Below are 20767 nucleotides of genomic sequence, written 5' to 3'. Positions count from 1 at the left end.
TACTACTTACAATCACTATATATACATATATATATTCAGTAAAACTTATGCCTGTATCCTGAAAACTATAAAGTGCAAATTAAATATATATATAAAAATCTCTAAATAAATAGATTATAGTCATGGGTTGGAAGACTCAATATAACAATGATGTTAATTCTCCCCAAATTTATATACAGGTTTAATGCAATTTCCATCAAAATCTCAATAAGATTTCCTATAGATATAGACAAAAGTATTCCAAAATTTATCTGGGAAAGCAAAGGAACTAGTATAGCTATGAGTAATTTTGAAAAATGAGAATAAGTTGGGAGGAATTTTTCTTCCCAGTTTCAAGACTTACTATGTAGCTCCAGTAATCAAGATCATATGGTATTGGTGTGGCAACAGACATAAATGAGACAGATTAATATAGCTAGCCGATTTTTTTACAATGATGCAGATACAATTTAGTGGAGGAAGGACACGCTTTTCCACAAATGGTTCTGGAATGATTGGCAAAAAAAAGTTAATGTAACCTGTCACATACCTCCTACAAAAACTCATTCATTGAACTGTAAAGTATAAAGCACAAAAATCTAAAACTTCTGTCTTTAGAAGATAGAAGAAAATCTTCAGAACCTGGAATTTCACGAGAAGGTTTTTTTTTGTTTGTTTGTCTTTTTAATGTTTATTTCTGAGAGAGAGACAGCACAATCAGGGGAAGGGCAGAGAGAAAGGGAGGCACAGAATCCAAAGCAGGCTGCAGGCTCTGATCTGTCAGCACAGAGCCCTATGCAGGGCTCAGACTCATGAACCATGAGATCATGACCTGAGCTGAAGTTGGATGCTTAATCAACTGAGCCACCCAGCTGCCCCACATGAGGAGTTTTTAGACGTGATTCCAAAAGCATTATCTTAAAACAAACAACCCCCCTCTAGATTAGACTTAATGAAATACTTTTGCTTTACAAAAGATCCCATTAAGAGGATAAAAATACTATGGACTGGGAGAAAATTTTTGAAAGCCACACATCCTCCAAAGGATGAATATTTAGAACATATAACTAATTCTCAAAACTCAACAGTAAGAAAACAAAAAATTCAGTAAAATAAATGACAAATACATGAAGAGACATTTCCTTGGAAATGATATCCTGGTGACAAATGAGCACATGAAAATATGTTCAAAAAAAACATCACTGTCCATTAGGGAAATGCAAATTAAGCCCATCATAAGATATCCGTATACACTTATTACATTAGCTCAAGTGAAATCAGGGACAATACCAAATGCTGGCAAGGATTCGGAGACATTGGATCTCTCCTGCATCACTCGTAGGAATGTCAAATCATACAGTCACTCTGAAACATTTGGCAGTTTCTTAAAATATTAAATATACCTTTACTTTATGACTTAGCAATTTGTACTCTTGATTGTTTATCTCAAACAAATGAAACTGATGTTCCCACAAAAGCCTGGACACAATTGTTCCTAGCAGTCTTGTTTGTAGGCTACAAGTGGGAACAACTAAAATGCCCCTCAACGGGAAAACACACTACAGTATATTCATATCATGTAACACTCTACAAAAATGAAAAGGGATACGCTATTAACACACACAATGACTTGAATGGATCTCAACGGCATTATGCTGAATGAAAATTACCAATCTTATAAGGTTTCATACTAGGTGATTTTAGTCACAAAACATTTTAAAATGAAATTAGAGGAATGGAAAGCAAAGTAGCGGCTGCGAGCACCTGGGGATAGTCTGGGAAGGCAGGGAGGAGGATGTGACTGTAAGGTAGTAGCACAAGGGAGGTCTTTGTAGTAATGGGATTGTTCTGTAATTTGATTGCAGTTTACCCAAAACTACCCAGGAGATAAGATGACTTAGAAATATAAACACAGACTGCCAGTGTCAGATTCCTAGTTTGTATGTAGAACTGTAATTAGGTAAGATGGAACCCTTAGGGGAAACTGGGTGAAGATACACAGGACCTCTGTGTAATACCTTCCGACTGCCTGTGACTCTATAATTCTTACAACATAAAAGGTTTAATTTAAAAAACATTAGTACTGGAAAATATTGTTACACATTTACTGTGCATTTTAAATGAAAAAGGCATCAATAGCCTATGCAGCCTTTTTCCTGAAAGGATTGTACTCAAGGATGGTGGATCATATTTACTAAAAGACAATAAAGAAGGGCAGGGAGGTGTCATCAGCAATACTTGTGAACCTCTAGAAGAGCACAGCACTCCAAAAAGGCAAAAAATAAAATGGTACATCTTTATTTCTGTAGGTTACACATTTTCAATTTAATTTCTATCCAATAAAATAACATGGTTTCCATAAACTTCAAATCTTAATCCAATGAATAATAGATTCTGGAAAAAACTTAGACAAAATGAAAATTAATATGCTCAGAAAGATTAATGGGACCAGTTTAGAAGATTGTATACCTCATTCTAACAGCCTTTAGCTCCCTTGAACTGGGACAGGGTGTACTCCTAGCCATTGGCCATATCACTGGGGCTCGGGATCAGTGCCTTCTATCCACCTGCTCCTGCTCACAGCTCTTGGACTCCCTGGGAGTCCAAACTGAACCCTATCACTGATGCTCCCATTTGGAAGTTTCAAGATGATTCTATTGACAATCACTATTTTCTTTGCTTCCCCATCTCATTCCTCCCACCTGTATTCAATCCCTTGTATTTGTATTATTTATTTAACTCTCTGCCGTCGACCCTGAATTCTAACCTCCTTTGAAAGTAAGCCCTCCTCCTGCTTTGCCTTTGTAACCCTTTCTTGCTAGGCATAGCCATTATACAACAAATCTAATGTATGTTTGTAAAGTAAGACACATTTGAGTAATTGCAGGAGAATTAAAGTGGCACATTGAGGTATTAGTAATTCTGTATATTCTATAACGTTAGCACCATTCCAATACTGGTTTATTTATTTTAACCATATTGTACAATAAGGAATAAATTTAAAGGAACCTGAAAATACTGAGCAAGAAGATAGTCTATCTGGGTGTGGGCCAGTGAGGTATTTAGAAATTCATTCACTATTTCACACAGTTAACACTTAATAATGTTAAGATAACATTCAATATTTGTTTAGTCAACAAATAATTACTGAATATACTCCATACACAGGGCTCTTTGCTGTGTCCTGAAGAAACAAGGATATCCAGGAGTTGTGCTTTTAGCCTCCACAGAATCAGGTCACAGAGTTAGTCCTGTGGAAATGGGATTTATTTTTGTAAATTAGTGGGAGCCTAGTCTGTGCTTTATGAGCACAGAACAAATATATTTAGAAGCAGCACAGTCTGGGGTCCCAGAATCGTGAAGTGCTTTTTAATAGGCATTTTTGTCAAAGCTTCAACGTGACTTAAGAGGTGGCAGGGAAGAGTGAGCCAGAAGACTTAGTTTGGAGCAAGATTGACTCTAACTGAAACCTAATCTTTTCTGCTCAGTATCGTTCAGCTTCTTTCTCATTAGGTTAATCTGGAAAAATGAACTATAGCTAACTAGTCAAAAGAAAAAAATCTTTTCCTCATAGCTTTCTAGGAATGAGTTTGCAATACAAACCAATAAAGATAAACTGGTAAATTTTGCATTTTGTATGCTTGTGAACCAAACTGTGACTTTTCTAAACAAAATATTGCTATAGCATTGTTATATAGCCGATCTCCTGCAGCATAGAGCCAAGAGGAGTCATTTTATTTTAGTTTAACTAAAAACAGACAACAACCCACAGCAATAAAAAGCACAGGCCTCCAAATATGGGGTTTGCAACTTTGAAATTGGTCGTGGTAGTGACCAGTGAGTAGAGTGGCTTGGGGCACACACATCTAAGAAAAAGAAATGTGCAGGCTGCTGAAGAAATTAGTGAATAGAGTAGCTCATTGATCTTTCTACAAAATAAAGGATTTGATAAAGAGAGTGTGAAAAGTAAACAGGAGTTGGCTCTGCTTGGATTGTAAGGAATATATCCACCCTGGATATACGTCCTTAATTTTTTTAAGTAGACTATTGTTAAGGCAGTTTCATTTTTAAAAATGTTTTTAAGTTTATTTATTTATTTTGAAAGAGAGCATGAGCGTGGGGTGGGGGGGTGAGGCATAGAGAGAGAAGGAGGGAGAGAATCCCAAGCAGACTCCACAGGGCTAGTGCACAGCCCCATGTTGGGCTTGAACTCACAAACCATGAGATCATGACCTGAGCTGAAATCAAGAGTCAGATACCCAACCTACTGAGCCTCCCAGGAGCTGCTATTTTTATGGCAGTTTCAGATTCACATTAAAACTGAGCAGACAGTAGAAATTTCCCATTACCCCCTGTCCTCGTACACTTATAGGCTCCTTCATTATCAACATCCTCCATCTAAGTGGTACATTTATTTCAATTGATAAACCTGCATTCATACATCATTATCACCCAAATTCCATGGCTTACATTAGAGTTTATTCTTGGTGTTGTACTTTCTGTGGGTGCAGACAATTGTATAATGACACATATCCAACATTATAGCATAATACAGAGTGATTTCATTGCCCTAAAACTTCTCTTAGCTCCACCTTTTCATCCCTTGCTCCCCATGAGCCCCTGGCTACTGATCTTTTCCCTGTCTCCATAATTTTGCTTCTTCCAGAATATCACATAGTTTGAATCATATAGTAGGTAGCCTTGTCATTTTGGCTTCTTTTACTTAATAACATGCATCTCAGTTTCCTTGTTCTAAGTCTTTTCTTGACCGTTAACTCATTTCTTTTTGTTTCACTCAATACTATTCCATTGTCTGGACCATTCTATCTTTAATTCTTAAGGTGATTCACCTTTGATATTCCTGATAGTTCAATCTAGAGTTCATTGAGATAACTTACTTCTGAATTCCTTTTCAAAATCAGCTTTTGAGATAAATGAGATCTGTTGAGATTAAAAATCTTTGGCATCAGAATTGATGTCCAGCACCTATTAGCTGCATTTAGGAGATAGTCTAAGTGGGTTCAGACATAGAAAGCATTAAGGTAGCTTTATAATCTTAAATTAAAGCCTCACAGAAGTGCTAGTGTCTCTTACCACCTCTCAAGTAATCTGAACTGAAATATCTGAACAGGGTATACTCTTATAGATCATCAGTCAATCAATGTCATTTCATGGAACTGGAAAATAGTGGCACCAAAAGACAAAGGGAAGGTAAGAGATTTGAATGTTCTCTTACTGCAATATATTCAAACAGACATTTCACCAAAGAAGATGCAGCAAAGCCACTTTAAATATGTTTAATTTCATTAGTCATTAGGGAAGTGTACATTGAAACCACAAATAGATACCACTTAGACCCATTAGATGAGCTAGAATCAAAAAGACTGGAAATACTAGGTATCATCAAGGATGTAGAGAAACTGAACCAGAACATACAATCCTGGTGGTAATGTAAAATGGTACAGTAACTATGGGAACTGTTTGGTATTTTCTTTAAAAAATATGAGCTAGAATCAAAAAGACTGGAAATACTAGGTATCATCAAGGATGTAGAGAAACTGAACCAGAACATACAATCCTGGTGGTAATGTAAAATGGTACAGTAACTATGGAAACTGTTTGGTATTTTCTTTAAAAAAGTTAAACATACATCTACCATATGACCCAGTAATTTCACTCCTGGGCACCTACCCCCAACACGTGAAAAAGTATATATCCACACAAAGGCTTGTCTGCAAATGTTTAGAATATCAGTATTCATAATAACCAAAAAAATTTAAAAAAAAGGAAGAAGAATCCAAATGCCTATAAACTGGTGAATGGATAAACAAAGTGGGATATAACTGTGCACTGAAATACTACCCAGCAATAAAAATGAACTACTGATACATGCAACAACATAGATTAACCATAAAACATTTTTTAGAGGTGCCTGGGTAGCTCAGTTGGTTGATCGCCAACTCTTTATTTCATCTCAGGTCATGATCTCATGGCTGATGAGTTCTAACCCTACGTTGGGCTCTGCACTAATGGTGCGGAGCTTACTTGGGATTCTCTCCCTCTCCCTCTGCCCTTCTTCCACTCACAGGTGCATGCACTTTCTCTCTCTCTCTCTCTCTCTCTCAAAATAATTAAATAAACTCAAAATAATAAAGAAACTTTAATTAAAATAACATTTTGTCTGAAAGAAGTTGGGCACAAAAGCTTATATATTGTATGATTCCATTTAAATAAAATGTCTTTCTAAATGTCTGTCTTTCTAATAAAGACAAATCTATGGAAACAGCAGATCAATGATGGCATAGGGCTTGGGGTGTTAGCAAGAATGACCGTAAATGGCCACAAGAAACATTTTGAAGATTCTGCAAATGTTTTATATCTGGATCACAGTGATGATTGGGAAACTATATAAATTTACTAAAAATCATTGAATGTATACTTAGTGAATTTTATGTTATTTAAACTACACATCAAAAAGTTATTTGTAAAGAGGCACTAAAGCTTCTTCAACGAAAGCTTCTCCAATAGATCTGCACATGGCAGCAGTGTTCAGTAGCAGGAAACACTTATTGGTAAACAAATCGTGAATCACTAGCAGGGCTAAGGGTAGCAAAATTGCTGGAGTCAAGAAATATTTCTAGGAATCACTCATTCACAAAATTTTCACACATTTTTGCCAACATTTATTACCCCTCCATAATTTAAGCTGTAATGTACTCAGTAGTATCAACAAAGGCTAAGTTTTAATTTGAAAGGTACTTACAAGAGTCTTTTGACTGGTAAGAAAACTCTTCTTTAAAAATTAGATTAAGAATTCAACTTTTTTTTTAATTTACAAATTTCAACAGAAAGAAACCACTGTAAATATATGAAGACTTAAATATCAAAGGAAAGATATAAGTATTCTGTGAGGGTTATACTGATCTGAAAGTTACAGCATTGTACAGAGAATTGGCATGCATCATGGTAGAATATGATTCTTCTCTCTTCAGACATATGGGTTTAGAGATTATATACAGACTGAAGGGGTTAAAAATCTTGGATAAGCCACTCTGTAGCCTCCAGCCTCTGTTGTGGTGCTTGGAACTATTTTTAGGAATGTTCTCAAGGGTTGTTTTCCAAATATACCAACTTCTGACCCTATTATAGATCAAATTATTCCTATTATGGTTTTTGTAATTTGAAAAGTACAAGCACCACACCATATAGGGTAAACCAGTGTGTCTCAATAAAAGGATTAGGATCAGCAAATACCATGTGAGTATGTGTGTGTGTGTCAGGGGCAGGGCTCCCCACACATCCAACAATTCTCCAACACCAGCTGGGTGTTCAACTCAATTCCAACACTATCTACCTCAAGACTGCATCATATCCCTCAGCTTAAGGGCTCAGTCTCACAAGACTGCTGTCCACTTTAGGTGCCAATTGTTACCTGTACTTCTGGTTGACTAGCTATAAATCAGTGGTTCCCATGACCTCCTCCTTGGATTCAATTAATTTGCTAGTGTGGCCCATAGAACTCAGAGAAACATTTACTTATTACATTACTGGTTTTTATAAAAGGATATAACTCAGAAACAGATGTAAGAGATGCATAGGGCAAGATATGAGGAAGGGGAGTGGAATCTCCATTCATGATCTCCAGACTTGCCACCCTCCCCAAGTTCACCAACACAGAAGCTTTCTAAATGTAGTCCTTTTGGTTTTTTATGGAAGCTTCATTACCAATGCATGATGGCTTAAGTCATTGGCCATCGGTGATGGAATTCAATCTCCAGCCCCTCTCCCCTCTCTGGAGGTTGGGGGTGGGACTAAAAGTTCCAACCCTCTAATCACATGGTTTCCACTGGTAAACAGCCTCCATCCTTAGGTGTGGTCCAAAAGTCACCTCATTAACATAACAAAAGACACATCCAAATGTGCTTTCAGCACTTAACAAATTCCAAGAGTTTTAGAACCTGTGTGCCAGAAATGGGGACAAAAGCCAAATATATATATATATGTATATGTATATATATATGTACATATATATGTATATATATATATTTTTTTACTGTAAATCACAATATCACACTCAACCTCAGCACTATGGATATATTGGGTTGGATCATTCCTTATTGTTGGGGTTATCCTTTGTAATGTAAGATGTTTAGCAGCATACTTGTTCTCTAGTAAATAGCCATAGTGTTTCTGACCTAGTTAGACAACCAAAAATGTCTCCAGAAATTGACAAATTTCCCCTAGGAATAAAATTGCCCTCAGAGGAGAACCAGTGGTCTAAATGATCAGTCCAAACTCTTTAGAGTAGTCAAAGGATCGTGTAAGAACTTGAAAAATAGAATTTCTCTCACCATTGAATTGTCCAGATCAGTATAATTTGTTGATAGCTAAAAAATGCAAAGTGAGTGAGTTGGAAAGTGAAAGCATTTGCAAGAGGGAAAGTATCATTATTCCAGTTTTATTGCATCAATAAACTTCAAAATCTCAGTGAATGAAGGAAATGAGTTTGTTCTAAGCATTCTAACTAAATAAAAAGGGACTGATTTTTACTACATTGGATGACCTCTATCTATGCTAAACAATTTGTCTTTATTATGAAATATTAGCAGCATATCAAAAGTAAACATCCAAAACTTATACCCAATAAAATATTGTCAACATATTTGACTACAGAGCTCCACAGATCATCATTTATTTAACCATCAAAGTGAGAAGAGACATAATGTTCTTATTTTGATGAACAGTATGAGTTGATAGACATTAAAATTCTCTCCAATAAAGTGAATTAACATTTTGTTCTAATTACATCCTATCCACTCTGTTGGCAAGAAGGTTAAATGCACAACACAAAACACTAGAGAAATGAAATAGACAACAGTCCACTAGTCACATATACTCACTGTTTGGAGGAGAAGCACATTGCATACTATTCAGGGCCACACTGAAGTTACATTCAGGAACAGAACAAATGGGCTGCCTGGGGAAGGCTTCATGGTAGCAAAAGGATAAAGTGACCTTTGGCTCTAACATGTGCATGTGATTTGCTTCTTTGAAAAAGTTCATGGGCTGTCAGGATCCTATTAGGTTGAAGATTGGGTGGAATGCAGTTGTTGTGACTGATGGCAAATTAGCCAGGCTGAGGGAAAGATTTTCCTGCTAGGGATGGGGTTGGGTAGGGGAGTGTTTCATATCTACCCAGAACAGGAGAATTCATGATTAGATCATTGGGGCCCTATAAGGCACAGGGATATTAGGGCAGCACTTGGAATTTTAGCACTTACAATTCACGTTCTCAGACAATTAGAAGTGATTTATGATGTTTCAGTTATCCTGAACACAAAGATAACACCAAGTGGCAGGCATATCTTTCCCACATGAGCTAGCTGTGTTAAAACTTTTCAAAACAGAAGTCTTAAAAGAATAGATCTGAACTCCTCTTTAATAGTATCAACTGTACTGGGCATGGTGCATACTTCTAAACATTGCAAAAAGCTATACAGGAAAAAGAAAACACAACCCTTTCCTTTTAGTGGCTCATGTCTACATGACCAGAGTGTCATGCTCCTGTGAAGCTTTTCCACAAATAACATTGTACAAAGGGAAAAACCAAAGTGATGCCGTGGATTGCAATATTTTGTATCTGTGAATAGGCAGACCATACTAAGGTGAATCTTAGAATTTTCTCTTGCCTAAGGATTAGCACAAGACCAAGCCTTGAAATTCTGTGATCAGGTGATAATTTAAACCATTAAAGAGTCCTCCCTCAAATAATTTTAATATGTTTCATTTTTACAAATGCTGATATGAAAACTAGGTATCTAATGTGTGTTCAGCAATAACTTTGAGGCAAATAAAACATGACTTGGAGTCAGAATCTGGGTTTGAAAACTTTCTCTGACATTCTAGTTACGCAAGCTTAGAAAAGGCTTTTAGTCACCCAGAGCCTGTGGCCTTGTCTGTCTATGGGGTTATTAGGAGCATCTTATGTGAAAGTAACTAGAATCTATCTGACAGATAATTCTACTTACCTATGTATTCATCCATCCATCCATCCATCCATCCATCTATCCATTCATATATATACAAGGTACAAATTAGTAAGAATCTTGGTTCAATATTAATAACAACAGCAGCAAAAAAAAAAACCCCACAATAATCAGAGTTCTATGAAAAGTACAAACATTCCTATCAGGGTTTAGATGGAAGGTTTGATGGAGACGATAAAATTGTTGGTATTGAATTTTGGTCTTGTGTTATGTTTACTATAAACACTTTAAATTGTCACCTCCAGCATTATTTTCTCACTTGTATCTAAGTAAGTTGGGTGAGAGTGCTAAACTAATTCAACATCTTGGAATCTCTTTATTGCTTTAACATTAACTTTGAGAATTTATCTTATAGCTCTAAATCATAAATCAGGAAGAATTCTGAAACAGTATTTAATTCCTATCTGTGTAACAGAAATCTCATAAGGTATTGATAACTGACTCAAAGTGAAAAATTCGAATAGTACAAATGTACTGCTTTCTTAAGAATTTCACATTAGTGAAGCTAGAGCTATACTTATGATATAGTCTACATGTTAATGGTTCTTTTTAAATATTTTATTTCTAAAAGTGAGGTGAGGCATAGGAGTGGGTATATGTAGTGTTTGTACTTGCCTTTATGGTTGACAAGGAAATAAAAACACTTCAGCTGCTAGCCATGCCTGAACATACTATAATCATGTCCAATTTCCTGTATATATGAGAAAATTTTGGAACCCCACTAGGAGCTGGTGTCAGTGTGTGTTATTAATATTTATGACTCCTTCTCAATAAGTTCTGGAATCTATTCTTGACTCCTGGAAAAATCAATGGCAAATAGACCCTCAAGTTTTGTGTAACCCATTATGTTTTTCAAAGAACTTTCACTGCTATTATCTCACTTGATCTGGTCCCAACCTACTTTAGGCTGCACAAAGAATAAAGTCCCCACTAGCAGAGGAAAGGAAGAAGGGAGGGGCTCCTGGCAATTCCGCAGGCACAAAAGTGTTTTATTTGCTGCTCCTGTGTCAAAAGGCAAAACCCCTCCCTGCCCTCCCTCCTCTAAGACTACCTTTCAGAGGACTCAGTGGTAATTGCTGGATGACTTCCTTTAGTCCACCCTCTTTTCCTTAGGCTGGCAGGGAGCCCCACCAGTTTCAGGTCACCTGCAGGGTCTTTCTTCTCCTCCCCCTGCTTCAGGCCCAGTGGAAAACTATAGGGAGCAGAAGACAGGCTATGTGTGCAACACTTAAAGAATCAGGACTCTGAAAATCTGTTCCCTTCTTTCCTTGCCTGTGTTGTTATGATTTGGGGGGAGGGTGTTAAGAGTGGAGCCCCTGGTGGGTACCTGGGTGGCTCAGACATGAAGCATCAGGTCATAATCTAATGGTTTATGAGTTTGAGTCCCATATCGGGTGAGCATGAGCCCCACTTCGGGAGAGCCTTGCTTCTCTCCCTGTCTCCGTATCTTCCTCTCTTTCTGTGCCCCTCACTCACTTGTGCCCTCTCCCCCTCCCAAAAAAAAAACCCACAAAAAAACCCAATAACAACAACAATAACAACAGTGGAGACCATGGAAATTTAAAGAAGGCATGAGGGAGCTGAAACTCATCTCTCTCTAAACCTGGATACTGTTCCTGGAATTCCTGGAATTCCTGGTAGGCAGTAAATTAAATAGCTCAAATGTCATTAATATGCAGAATTTGAAGAGAATCTTGTTGGTTTTAAAACAGGATATTCACAGCTATGGAAGGCAATCCAAAGGTCCACAATTTGGGTGCAACTGAATTTGCTGCAGACATCCCCTGTTGTGGTCAGTACGATTACCATATCGTATAATGAAGCAATATTTGTTAATGGGTTGGATGACTCCAGGTGAGAAAATGTTAGCACTTCTCCACCCACCACTCCCCAGACTGAACATTGTTATTTGTAAACTGTGACCATACACATTTATTTTCTGATTTTATGGGACAGTCCCAGTGGATTCTAAGAACCAAGAGGGTTGTCTCCCCAAAGACATGCACACACACAAAGACTTAAACTTAGACATTAGAAGACAGTAGAATCAGATGGGATGGAAAGCACTGATTGATGCACCCACATGGGCCCACAGGAGAAAAGACACCAGAAGTTCCAGTTTCTGTTCCCCACATTGTGGTCTGGGGTGGTCTGCATCCAGCCAATCTTTTTTCAGTCTTCTTGACCTCTGTCAGAATTGTGCAGCTTAAGCCAGATACAACAAACTGATGATGTATTTAGTTCTTATTGTAAAACTTTAGGTGTATGGAGTATCATGACTACAGTATACTAAATGACAATCTTTTTATAAAAAATTTTTAAATATTTATTTTTGAGAGAGACAGAGACAGAGCATGAGTGGGGGAGGGGCAGAGAGAGAGGAAGACACGGAATCGGAAACAGGCTCCAGGCTCTGAACTGTCAGCACAGAGCCTATTGAGAAGCTCGAACACATGAACCATGACGTCATGACTTGAGCTGAAGTCAGATGCTTAACTGAGCCACCCACGCACCCTCTAAATAACAATCTTAATATCATACGGAGAGTAGACCTTTTGTGAGATTCCGTTGTTTTAGGTTTTAAAAAAGTGAAATAAAGGCCACAGACTTCTATGTAAATAGCGTAGTTGGACACACAGCTGTCCTATCAGAAACACCCAGAAATGAGTCCAGCCACATCTTCGGTAGCATTAACTGAAATGTGGGTGTGTACACGTGTTGCTCTGTAGAAACCCTGTACAACAATGTGATAGAGGGAAAGAAACACTGCACCTGGGATCAAGACAACTGAATCTTAGTCCAGCTCCTCTACCAACTGTACATAGAATTTTGGAGAATCACTTACCCTCTCCAGTTCTTGGTTTCCTCATTTCTCAAAATAGGTGTGCTGCTGGTTCATTTCCAAAGTCCCTTCCATCTGAAAGATGCCCGTTGCTTCTAGATTGTTCACACAGGGTGCATCATTATTTAATCCAGTTAAAGCACATTGTGCTAACTTGCTTAGATTTTTTAAAAAGTGGATCTGAGCTGATATAGGGAAACTGGGTGTTCAGTGACCTTACAGAAAGCAAACCTTCTCTGCTGTTTGGAAGTAGAAGCATTCTGACACAAGAATTCTTGACTGAGGATTTGGGGCTCAAGTATGTTCTATTCTGCATCACACTCTCAGGAGAAAATAGCACAGAAGCGTCTGTCTCCTCCTCCTTTTAATGGTATTTGGCACTTGAGCATTTACTTATCCAGATCTGTAATATATTTTATCACAATTTGAAAATTGGTATCTTTCTCAGTAGACGTATTATCACAGAATTTACAAGAGGAGATTGTAACTGATTGTGTGTGTGTGTGTGTGTGTAAGGAAAAAAGAGGGAAAAAAGGCAAAATGGAGGTGTTAATTACTGATAATCTGTGTATTGATCCATTTAATTATGTGTGATCATCATATCCCTGACTTCCTTATAAACAACAGCTGACTCTAGAATATCTATGCTCTATAAATACACTTTCATACATGCATAACAAAGACAAATATTTATTTGTCCTCTACTCAAAATGCTATACTGCTCATAGAAACAATAGATATAAATAACTCTTCAGTGATGTCCAAAAATGCATCCCTTAAACTTATGTTTCTTTAATTAGAAAAAATCTGCAGGCCTCATGTAACAGCCTTTCTATATTATATATCCAGCTCTTGCCTTTTAATCCTTCAGGGGCTAGTGGCAAACTATATATGGATTTTCCAAAATATGGAAGTACTCAATTTTTCCATGGATATTATAATCCTCTAAATTTCACAGACTGGGATAAACCCATAATACTTGGAAAGTAATTATGTTTTTGATAAAAGAACTAAGAAATATTAAAAGAAATTCCATTTTAAAATAAAAATTTCCCAAAATTCTATCTAGATTTTATCACTATCCTTAATGGGACAATGAAATATTTTAATTCAAACAAATGTACTACAGGTGGTTACAATTTTAACTTCTGATATGACACTAATTTTATTGCTTATAGCATTACAGTACAACTTATTACAGGAAAAATATTATAGATGTTTAAAATAACATTATCAAAGTTAATGTATAAAAAGACTATTTTCCCTGAACCCATTGCTTCATTTTTTGTTATGGAGAGCTTCTCATTTATTAAACCAAATTCAAAACAATAACTTTCAACAAAGACTCAATTCAAACAAGTTGCATAAAATGCACATTTTATTCTGTATCATGAAAAAATATTCACATTTAAATAAAGTGTGAAAAAAAAACAAAATAATCCTCCCTGATGAAATACAGTTTATTGTGCTGAAACCCAGAATTCTTTTGGGTTAGAAACTTCCACCTGCCAATTCACTTTTTAAAATGACTATTTCTTGAGCACAGATTTTAAATAAAGTGATAATCACCACAAATCTCCCAGAAGCAATCAACTTTTGATCCCAAGTGTTCCAGAATTGACCCTAAAGTCAAAGTTAAAATATTTTCACACATTCTCTCAGCAATCAGGTGATAGATCAACAGGACATACACAATTTCTATATTACACATTGCAATACCTTTGTTTAAGTAGAAAGAAATGATCTGCTAGGCATGAATTCGATTTTTAAAAGAGCAAACAAGTACTACTTAACATAATGATGTGACAAACATCACATGAAGATTTTGCATTGTTTCCTTGACGAATACATGAATCGGTTGTTTCCAGTAAATTAACCCTTATAGGTAGAGGCATTTTTAATACCCCAAATTCCACCATATGCTTACAATGGCACAGACATTTAAGAATTTGGTAAAATAATTTCCAGTAGTAACATTTAGTCTTATAGTGAGGAATTTGCATTATAACATATAAAATGCTGCAAATGGAGCAAAGTCACTAGAACATAGAATAAAAAGAAATCTGTAGTTTTCAACATATCATAAATATGTACATTTTGATTTGTGTTCCGATGAGTACCAAGCAATTCTAGGAGTCACTGCTTTTTCAATACATTTTCAGTGAATGTTTTAGGGTAGAAATAGTGTTAAATTGGTTTCCATTTTCAGTGTGGTAACAATCATATTGTTCCTAATATGAAATGCATGTTCTGCATTGCTTTAACTGTGAATGGTTTCTAGGGTGGTAGATGTCCGTGCTGCCAACCAAAATAAGATGTAAGTGACTACTGTATTTATAACCTCTGAAAAAGAATCCCAAGAATCCCAACATGAAAACCTTCCCACAGAGATCAAAAAACAATCTTTGCCACTATTTTTCTAAATATGAAATATATTAAGTAATCTTGATTTTAAATGAAAGTATATTTGCTTTTGTATGAACTGACAATGCATGTTTGTGACATAGCATACCCATATTAAGGACTCAGGTCTATCAAACTTTCTTTGACATAGATTCAAAATGAGGGACGCCTGGGTGGCTTAGTCGGTTAAGCATCTGACTTTCGCTTAGGTCATGATCTCGCGGTTCATGGGTTCGAGCCCCGCGTCGGGCTCTGTGCTGACTGCCAGCTCAGAGCCTGGAGCCTGTTTCAGTCTGTGACTCCCTCTCTCTCTGACCCTTCCCTGCTCACACTGTCTTTCTCTCTCCTAGAAATAAATAAAATAAAACATTAAAAAAAAAGAATTCAAAATGAATCTGTATTGTGATTTTGCATAGTTTGCTAGCTACTCTTCCTGTTTGCCCATTCCTGGCCTCATCAGAAATATTTCCCATCATACTTTGATTGGAAAAAGTTGAGGGATCCTTAACACTATGAGATCTGTAATCTTTGTTGCTTTAGTCACAGAGTCCAATCTCCCAAACTCAATAGAGAAGGAAAGGGTTCAGTTTCACGTTATCAAAGATGATTTAAGAGAGAAGGAGAGAAAATATTTGACAGGAATTACTTAAATTAGTTATTTTGAATACTAAATCTGGCTTATTCAGGCACAATGTAGATATTTTGGCCTTGACTGATCAGGTCATTCAACAGTCAGTGATTCTGCGTGAAGGAGAGAGTGGTCAGACTCTCTTGGCTTTACCCCATGATGTTTAGATCAACCACGCCAAATGCTTTTGAGACTGGGCATCTAGGTCAGAACCAGAGGTTCTAAACTTGGCTGGTAGGGGAGTTGGTAAGGGCTCAATTACATATTTATTTTTTTAAAGCTGAATATTTGATAAGCTTTCAAACTGCTTCCTAATGTTTCATTAAAATCTTAATAGTGGTTATGGCAATGTGTTATCTAGATAGATGATTGATAGATAGATAGATCTATCAATCATCACAACACACACACACACACACACACACACACACACACACATGAAACCCATGATGAGGAAGCAACTGCCAGCCCTACTTTTCCATTTTTTTCCCTCAGTTGTTCTCTAACCAAGTATCTTCATTCAGATGTAGTGCAAGTCATGACCTCATTTAAATCATAATGCAGTGATAATATAAAAGTCAAGGATGAAAGTGAGCTAACTATAGAAAGCTTTGAGTACTATCACTGGGGTCCCCTACAATTGTTAGGAAGCAAGTGAAATGGTCTTTTCCATGGTTACTTCTGGCTGTGTTATCATCAGATTGAAACAAGATGGTTTGAACTAAGGATCCCACGAATGTAATGCTGTAATACCTTGTTTCTTCTCCTTATCTCAACACAGTAGCTTTAAAAAAAATCTCGGTAGGACAAATAAATCACATTCAGAAAATTAACATATTTTTCATTAGAGAAAATTATTTAAACTTTCTAAAGCAAATATACATACAAGAGTCCTATTAAATTTGGAAGTAATACAAATTGCCATTCTAAACAGAAATAGTTCATTTGGATAATGCATTTAATAGTGGTTTGGCCAAGAAGGCAACATCAGTACAATCAATAAAACGATCTGCATAATCCACTTAAAACTAAATGGATCAAAAAATAAATTTTAAAAATAAAATCTTTCTGTAGTTTCATCTAAATTCCAATATTAAAAATGGAGAAAAATTATAGAAAAAAATCCTGAATGTCTTTTACTTTCCTTGACTATTATGCATTACCTCTTTAGGTTAAAATTCAGTTGGAAAAGAAAGTGTTAATGCCAGTAACCACAACTTGCCTCTTACTTATTACTGCATTTGGCAATTTACCTTTAGAGATGCCTTTCAATTGCTGGAGAAGTGAAGGAAAATTCCATTATTGTGATGGGGCACCTTGTGCTTATCACAATTAGGACTTCAACCTCTGTCATTTAATCTGACCTATCATGAAAAATCAGATATTTACATTTATGTTACAGAGTGACATTTTTGGAAGTTATTTTAATTTCAGGAGTCTTTAAAAGTATATGTCTTGAAAGACTTGGAATTTGTGGTTGGACCAGATGGCCCTTGCAATGTCAGTATCCTATAAAGTGAATTTTTCTCTCTAAAGTCTTCCTGCCTGTATTAGAATTTCACCTTTACCATTCAATAACTAGGCTATCCTGACAAGTTCCTTTGTTACTTCTTAGGGCTGTTGCAAAAATTAAACATGATAATCAAAATAAAATGTTTAGCACAGTATAAATAGGGAATAAACAATAAATACAAGCCACATTAACTTATTTAACTTCTAAGCCTGAAGGTAAAGAGACAGATAGATTCCACTCAGTCTTCTCTCATCCTTTGCTTTCATCGTTTTCCTGATTCCCAGTCCGAATCTCAACAGTCTTGACCTTCATGAAGCATGCAAACACACTGGTCTCATCATGAAAATCAAGGACAGAAAAATCTCAAGTTAGAATATAGACCAACACTCTTACAACATCTGGCACATAGTAGGAATTAAAAAACTCTAGGTCAGTTGAGCGTACAAGTCTTGATTTTGGCTCAGGTCATGATCCAAATTCTAGCTCACATCTTCCTTCCCTACCTAACATGACTCAGAATTTTAATTAAGACTTTCATGTAAGACTAATTACAAATTTTAGTACTATCTAAGCAAGTATGTCAACATAAATCTTTACCTATTTTCTATTTACTTACTTTCTCAAACACTCTCAAACTTCACCATGCAGTTTAACAAAGTTAAATACAAAGAATGAATTAACTTACTTGTTCTATAGAAGAAGATGATTTGTTTGGTTATGTGTGTTTGTGCATTACCCTCAAGAGTTCTGAAGGACAAGAAACACATGATAGTAGAACTCCATACTGTGTCACTGGCCTTTGGACTTGGGTAGGAGATATTTTCTGTTCTCAATGAATGGCTGAGAACCAATTATTTTACATGAAGTGCTTTGAAGATTAAACGTATCAATAATACTTAACAGGGACAATGTTTAACAACTTGATTTGTTTGGTATAATTAGCATCATAATTCTATTATTTTGTTAATAAAGAGTGTTCAAATTTTTAGTGCTTCTCACCTTCACATACTTTATGACCCTGATTTCACATGACTTTATGAACTGATTTTCACTATAACTTTTGGAAATATTGCCACATGTAAGAATTACAGATAATTATCAATTAGATTCCTTCATCATGAAAACAAAATAAAGAACAAATTAATAATTACATACGTGTTTAGCTTCATTATTTCCAATGGAGAGAAAGACCTAGGTTCAAAGAAAAAATTTTTAAGTCTTTTTTTTAAGTAGCTCTGAGGAGAAAAGTATCCAGGATGGAAAATAACCAACAAATATCAGAGTAAGCATTTATCCTAATATAAAAAAATTATTGATTTATAATCTTAAATATACTGAATAACTCACATTTTCAGGAAGAGAATAACTAGTAAAGTCATTATTTTTAGCATCTAAATCTCCAGTTCTAGAAACATTCTAAGTGAAAAAAGTTGGATAAAACCCAGGAGATAAAATACTTATAAATTTGTGAAAAATGAACAGACACCTTTGCAGAGAAAAAAAAAATGGGGAAGGGCAAATGCTGAACAAAGTAGTACAAATATTAATTAATATTAAGCTTGCAAGTAATGATTGTGTGAAAATAAAGTTTAATAAAAATATTTTATTGAAGATCTAAATTTCACAGAAAAGAGGTATGAAAAGCCCAAACATGTGTCTGTTTTATAATTCACATTATTTATTGTTTAAAGAGTCTTTGACATCCATGTCTCCTTTTGCTTGTCTAGTGATGTGTCAGTGAGAAAAACAAATTATGACTACAGGAATGTATATGCTATGGTTTTGTTTCAAATAACCCTGTTTTTGCTGTCTCCTCCCACTTTTTTTTTTTTTTGGACAACTAATGGCAGATCCAGACTTAGCCAATCCTTCTCATGGAGAAGGCTGCACGTACTTATACAGAGCAGTCAATAAAAGGAGGTAAAGCAATGTACAACAGTAAAGCTAAGGTAAGACAATAGAAAATATCCTATATAAACTTCCCAGACTTGATGTGATGGTACCTATAAGCATTACCTATGACATACTTAGATCTCCATGTATCTAAATTGTGACCACCATTGTGCTTCTCCTTGTAGATTTGTTCCAGAAATGGAAATCCCGTGAGCTCATATCACCTGGCACTACTAACCTATTTAAAACCTGACTCTGTTTTTGTTTTGACTGTGTGGTTCCACATACATCACCTCTTGGTTTGTTTTCCTGAACCAATATGAAGAATGTTTCTTACAATGTCAAATCAATTTGTATCAACCCTCTAAAAAAATCAAATATGTCGTTCCATAATTCTAACAGTTTTTGTTATCTGAGCTGCTAACAACATGTAGGCTGTAAGTACAAAGTTTACACTGAGAGAAAGTTGATTGAAAATATTTACATATGTGTAGAATACATATGTAATGCAACTGTGATTTGGAATGCCATGGGCCTATCACAGCGAATACAAATATAAATGTTATCAACTATTTAGCAAATAAATTAAAAAATATTAGAATGTACAGTAAAAAGTTATGGTCAGTGATGGATGGTCCCCATAAATCTCTTTTAATATTTCTTTAATATATCACCATTTATAATTAGCCTTTCTTTAACTTGAGAAATTGTGTCTGCTTTCAAAATAATGCCTAATTCCCATTTTGTAATAACAGTTTTTAAATTCTGATGTGATAGGAAAATTTAAAAACCTGGTAAGAGATCAAAATGTTTCACAGTGTGTAGGATTTTTCCCCCCTTTGTTACTATGTGCTCTTGTTATTTGCTTTACTCAAAGGGTCACCACCAGTGTAGTGACTTCAGGCTTGAGTATATTCTTTAGGATACAAGTCTATCTTTGCAGAATGAACAAAGGTTAACAAAACGAATCTCATTCTCAAAAACAAAATGTTTACGTGTTATAAGTGGCTTCCTAGAGTTACCATTATTACTAATCATACATTATAACTTTTTAAATTAAAACACTAATTTAGGTCACAATAGCACAAATGTTTTTAGATGTAATTCAAATGATTTCCCTTTTTTTTGACCTTTATTTTCTAGTTCAAGATACCCACTGAAAAATCGATTGGTCATTGGGAAGGATTCTTTCACAATTAAGAATTTTGTTATAAGAATATCTGCCCACGTGGAGCCATGTATCTGAAGTAAGTCATGATTGTTTTTATACAAAACTGAAAGATGAACTGCTCTGTATCTTGAATACTCAACATTTTTCTTTTTCACAAGAATGAGAATTTCTGCTGAGCAGTATGATTAAATAGAATAAGCAAAATCGTAATATTTACATGTCTTTTTCTCTTTTCTCACAAAAGACATTCACTCCTTTCATGTTTATTTAATAGTTCTAAATCCCTAGATAC

Source organism: Crocuta crocuta, unplaced genomic scaffold (genome assembly GCF_008692635.1).
Source record: "Crocuta crocuta isolate KB4526 unplaced genomic scaffold, BGI_CrCroc_1.0 scaffold55, whole genome shotgun sequence".
NCBI lineage: Eukaryota > Metazoa > Chordata > Mammalia > Carnivora > Hyaenidae > Crocuta > Crocuta crocuta.
The sequence above is the reverse complement of the archived record's forward strand: the minus strand, read 5'-3'. Positions refer to the sequence as shown.